Consider the following 6,225-nt stretch of genomic DNA (forward strand, 5'->3'; position numbering starts at 1 on the left):
AAATGGCTTTCTAAAGAGAGGAGTCTATGTTAACAACCAACAGGATTTCAAGGGGAGTTCAAAATTTCCTAATTCATGTTTTCGTCTGAAAAAGGCATCTTATGGTTTAAACAGGCTCACGGGCGGCATAGCGTAGAGCGTTTTGGACAAAATTTCTTTTGGAAAAGGGCACAACCTGAGGTGGAGCGGATAGAACTCTTTTTGTTAAAACACTCGAAAAGATCATTTTCATCGTGGACACAAATTTATTGTTGACGACATTCGTTTTGGAGCAATCTAAGGATAGAGAGCCAGTGATTTTGCAAGCTTGATGCGAAGAGCGAATTTGAGATGGTCAATGATGGCGACAGAGCTTAACTATTTCTTGGATCAGTCAACAACTAAAGATGTGGAATACATTGTTTCATATCAAATATTGCAAAAAGATTGGTTAAGAATTTGGATTGGATAAGCAAAGGATTTTGACACCGTCAATGGGTACGAGTAACCAAAGGACTCGGAGTTGAATTCGGAGGGACCGCAGTGTAGATGAGAAACTATTTACAGAAGATGTTGGGAGCTCTATATGTACTTGAACTGCAAGTAGAGCAGATATGCATTCAGCGTTAATTCGATTTGTGTGCTATCAAGCTAATCCTTAGGTAAATTCATCTAGATAAGCGGATCAAAAGGACTTTATTCGATACTTGTTAAAGTTACAACCGTTATGTCTCTTGATCCTTATGGGAAATCTCTTTGATTTGATTGGATACTCGGATGACAGACTGGCTGGCTCTGGACGATGATCGGAGTAGTAGTAGTGGGGGTGTTTTTTCGGTACATTGTCTTGTTGCTTGGCAACAGCAGAAACAGAAATGTATTGCAGTATCTACTGCTGTAGCGTGATATATCTTGCTGGTCAGTTGCTACTCAGTTTGTTATGGATGAAAGTTAGCTGCAGCGCTATCGAATCCCTTCCTCATCTTCTATTTTGTGATAATAACAAGTGCAATTAATATTTCTAAAAACCCTGTTTTTACATTCGTCGAACAAACACACATTGAATCAGATATCTATTTTTGGGGAATCTTGGATCGAATCAAATCTCTTCATCTTGAATCATATTTCTATGAAACCAGCTTGCTGTTAATTTGCAAAACTTTAGATCAAAAACGTTTTCTTCATTGGAAAAGCTATTGTATGAATCCATCTTTTAGATGTAGTCTATGGGCCATAAGATTGAACAAAATCTTTTGCAATCTGTCAATTTTAATTTGATTCATTTTTTAGATATCGCCATTGGCATGATTTTATTATTGAAACGTGAATAATGTGGCTGCAATTGGTCAATATCATTTTTATTCTCTGTGTATATTTTTTGAAAGGATAGTGTATTTAAATTCTATTTTTTAGTATGTTTTTGCTAAATTACATATCTTTTCACTTGAACTTTAAACATTTTGTCTTTGTCTGTGTCAGATTTATGAGCTATTGATATGAATAACGATTTTCCTATTTTGAATTTGTGAATAAATCGTCTAACATTGAGGCGTTGCACTTATGAGGCGGAGTTTTTATCCTGGAATTAAATTAGATGACAAAAGATGATGGAAAGGTTAATCCTCCGATGGGAAGTGTGAAAACTACAACAATGGAGGAAGAAGCTACCATCCGGTCATCGTCGTATGTGCTGCACTACACATGTCTATTTAAAGAATTCTTTTTGATAAAGAAGCAACTATATCGCGTAGAATTATATACTATATATATTTTAAAAAATGAGGGTTTAAAAAGGTGCGTTGTGAGATTGATAAGCATAGAGTTACTTACAATACTCTCGTAGGTGACATATAGGTGAGATGTGAAAGATAGCTCAAAGAGCCACTCCCTCGTCGAATTTGCTGCATTAACTCAATTTGATCAGTTCTTATCTTAATTCATGATTATATGGGATCTTTTTGTTCTCTATTTCAAGAATTATGAAGACAATACGATGACTAATTTTTAGATCTTGATTGATGCTGTGAAATTCTTAGCATTATACTTATTTAGAATTTATTTCTCTATTTGTTACAACGATTTTTTTGACATTTGTAATATTTTGAAATTGATCTTGTTTGTCTTATTTTTATAAAATTTTTATTATATGTCATGGACTACAATTTAAAAAAAAAAAAAATAAAAGGAGGAGGAAATTTTTTTTGTACGGGCGACGGTCCTGTCTTGAAGTGACCAGTCCTCCGCCGATCCGTATTACCCATTCAGTCCGGTTCTCTCTCTTACTTTACTTTTTCTTTCTGAGACTCTCTTTCACGCTCTGACCTTAGCGTCCTCCAGCAGGGATTTTGCCTGCTCATTACACATTTCTTTATCCTTGATTGGTAAGTTTTTCGTTTTTTAGGTTTATTGTTGCACATACATCCGACGTTGTTTATTTTTGGGGTTTTGATCATGAAATTTTGTTGGGGTGTATCTTATTCTATGAATTGATCTCTGTAATAATCCTTGTGCATCTGATCTCCTCATGCATTCTTCATTCTTTTGATGCATCATTTGGCCTTTTTCCTGTGGCCCTAAATTCCATTCATTTTTTTTTAAAAAAATCTAGATGATATCTTGTGCTTTCCTTCACTATTGTTGAACAGGCATTTCTTTCGAATAACCCAAAATGATTTCACTCACTGGATTGTGCTGTGTTCCTCAATGGCTGCGTGTGTGGTCGTGGTGGTAAGCCGCGAGCTACTTCATCTCAGCAAACATGTCGAGCCACGGTAGAGGATTGTCAGCAGTGAATATGCTCCTGATGAGAATCGGAAACGTTGAAGTCGACGGCATTGGGAAGCCATTTTCTCAGAAGTGGTGTCGCATAAAGTTAAGAAATGGGAAGGAAAGGTAGTTACCGGAAAAAAGAAAAGGGACAGAGCAAAGCCAAAGGCAGAAGACCGGAAAAATTGCAATACTCTCGGAGTAGAAAAAAGATGGAGGTGTTGAAATAGTGAATTACTCGTGATCTACCTGCGTCGCAGACTCAGGGAGGCACCGTTTGATCCCAAAGAGACGACTATGCTATTCTTCAAAGACTTGTATTGTACGTGAGCGCCACGAAGTTGCGAGTTCAGAACTTAATTGAACGAAGTTCCTGGTCTTCCAAGCCTTGTTGAGAACGGAGGGGTCTTTATGAGATTAGCGATTTCCCGAACAACTGGATATTTGTTTGGAATTAATTCGGTGAATTCTATATGCGCGCGGGTATATTTGCGGAGATTCCGATCGGTGGACCGTTCAATTTTTTAAGACCAAAGTATTGCGTGGCATCGATTGACAATTACCGCCTGAAACTATTGCCTTCTGTTCTTGGTATGCAAGCTGACTTTTATGGCAACTGAATACTTGCATGCTGGTTTGTTGATGCCGGTCGAGACTGTGCGTCTGTATGAATGGCGTATGTTTGCCTAACGTCTTGAACGAACCGGCATTTGTGTAATGTCAAAGGAATGAAGATCGAGTATTCGCTTTCCTGAATTTTGTGTGGTCTGCTACAAGTATAATGCCGTTGGCTAACACGAAGGGGTGCGTCGGGATCGCATTTTATATGTATTTGGTGGGTATATGCCGAATGTGGTTCGTGATAGAAGATCAATCTTAATGTTCTATTTTTTGGTTTGGCGCGTTTATGGCCTAAGATATCAAGACTTCTGACGTCGAGTCTGAGGCTTGTCCTTATTCTTGATCATTATGCCGGATACTGAGGATGATTTTGATGTGGACACGCGATGTTCTCATATGAGCATAGTCTGGGTGTTGATTAGCTGAACACTACTTTCATACAAGTCTTCGGTGCAGCTTCAAGCTTCTCACGTTCCTCCTTACAACGTTCGTATGCTCAGCCAGCGTTCACACTCCACATCCTGGTCTCTCGTCTTCGGCCAGAGGTGTCTGAGCGAAGAAATGTCAGTCATCTTCTGTTTATCGCGAACAACAAAGTTATCTTCGCAGCAAGAACGCATCTCTGACGAACTTCGACGGATTTCTGGAGGATCAGCTCGCATGGTTGCCGAGCAGGAGCGCCTCACTCGACAAGTGGGCAAGCTTCGTCGTATGATGCGCGCTATCTTTGATAAACTAGGATGTTGTAGTGCGGATCTTCCTGCGCCTGGTGCTGACTCCGACTGAGATCTTTTGGTGTTTTCTCTCCTTTTGGTCGTTTTGGCGTTTTCTTGACAAAAAGGGGGAGGATGATGATGATGATGCTTGGTGATGTTTACTTGTTGCTTAGGATGTAACTATGCTTGATGATGTTTGCTCGCTTACTTGCTTAGGATGTAACTATGCTTGAGAACTATGATGATGCTTGCTTGTTAGGTTGTAACTATGCTTGAACTTTGCTTAACTATGCTTGAACTCTTGACTTATAACTGAATTCATTGCAAATTTTAATGAAGTGTGTGGAGATTGTTTTGCAGGGTATTTCAAGACTTCGAGACTCTATGTCATGTTCTAAGTCATAGAGTTTGTACTAGGATGTTACAAATGTAATTTTTTGTTTTTATTGGATCGATCACGCAGAAGGTTGTTGTTTGGTGATTGCGATAACCTTCTTATTTTTGTCTTCAGATAAGCATTGTAAATTCTTTTTGTATTTTGTCACGAAATCGCCAAAGGGGGAGATTGTTAAGGATTTTATAAGTTGGCGAATTTCGTGAAGGGTTTGGACGGAGTCTCGAAGAATTAGAAGATGAAGATTGACGAAAAGAATTGAAGTTCTTATGATCAAAGACCCTTGAGAACTCAGGTATGATTACAAATAATTTGTGGTGAAGTTTTTCATTGTTAAAAGATGTTTAGAAGACTTGGTTTCCTTCTTGTTTATTCAAACTTAAGTTTTCTGGAAAAACTCAGGGGTCGGGGACCGGTCCTTGATCAGAGGGACCGGACCCATCAAGCTTCTCTGCGTAGAAGGTTTGGGAGACCGGTCTCTGATCATGAGGACCGGTCCCCGTACGTGTATTTTGACATCTACGCAGCGAAAGACCGGACCTCACCTTGGAGGACCGGTCTCCCAAGGACCGGTCTCCTCGAGAGCACCGGACCCTGAGACCGTCGTCTGTTTTTTAAATTGAGTTTTTAGAATCCTAGTCTATCTAGAAGTCTTCTAAACCTATAAATATGATATGAGAATCTCCATATGACGTGTGTTGAGCGAGATAAACTTTTAGAAACCCTAACGGCTTGATTTGAGTTTTTGATCCATGTTTCTCAATATCAAGTTTTAGATCACCGTTTTGATTCTTCAGTTTTTGATTTAAACTTTCTTCAAGAATCAAATTGGTGATGTTTTGATTTGGATTTCTCCTCATATCATATGTGCTTTCAAAGAGTTTAAATCACCACAAATTGTTTAATCTCTACGAGCTTCGGATGGAGCGTTAACGCGTGGATCTCGCGTGAAGACCGTGGATTCGGTAGGCGTTTCGTGGAGTCGAGGTGTGTGTGGCTGCAAGGATTTGCAGTGTGGTCGGTTGGAGGATTTCAAGCGATCGAGGACTGGCAAAGATATTCTACAACGAGAATTCGGTATTTCGAGTCTTGTATTTTTGATAAATCACTTGTACTCATGTTTTCTTAGTGGATTTCTTTGTGTGATCGGTCCCGTGGGTTTTTCTCTCCGGTTTGGAGTTTTCCCACGTTAATTCTCGGTGTGCTGATTTTATTTTTCCGCATTCTATTTTAAATTTGCATCGAGTTTCGAGATTGTTGCCGTTTACACCTATTCACCCCCCCTCTAGGTGTCTTTTACCTTTTAGATCCTAGGGATCCATATCTTACAAGTGGTATCAGAGCAGGTATAGGTTGTAATCTATGGCCGAGGGCGGCAACATTAATCGACCCCCTCTCTTCGATGGCACTAACTACGCATTTTGGAAAGTCCGTATGAGGGCGTTTCTTATTGCTATCGACGAAAGGGTTTGGCAAGCCATTGAATTCGGATGGAAACATCCTACTGAAGTGGTCGAGAATGTTACCGGTCCGAAACGTAGAAATAAGTGGACAAAAGACGAAAATGAACTATCTTCGTTCAATGGGAAGGGTATCAATGCTTTGTTCAATGCGTTGAATCAAACTGAATTTTCACGAGTATCGGCAAGTGAAACCGCCAAAGAAATTTGGGACACTTTACAAATCACTCACGAGGGTACAAGCTTGGTAAAGGTTCAGAAATTACAAATGTTGACTAGTCGTTTTGAT

The sequence above is a fragment of the Ananas comosus genome, linkage group 5, assembly GCF_001540865.1.
Source record: "Ananas comosus cultivar F153 linkage group 5, ASM154086v1, whole genome shotgun sequence".
Lineage (NCBI taxonomy): Eukaryota > Viridiplantae > Streptophyta > Magnoliopsida > Poales > Bromeliaceae > Ananas > Ananas comosus.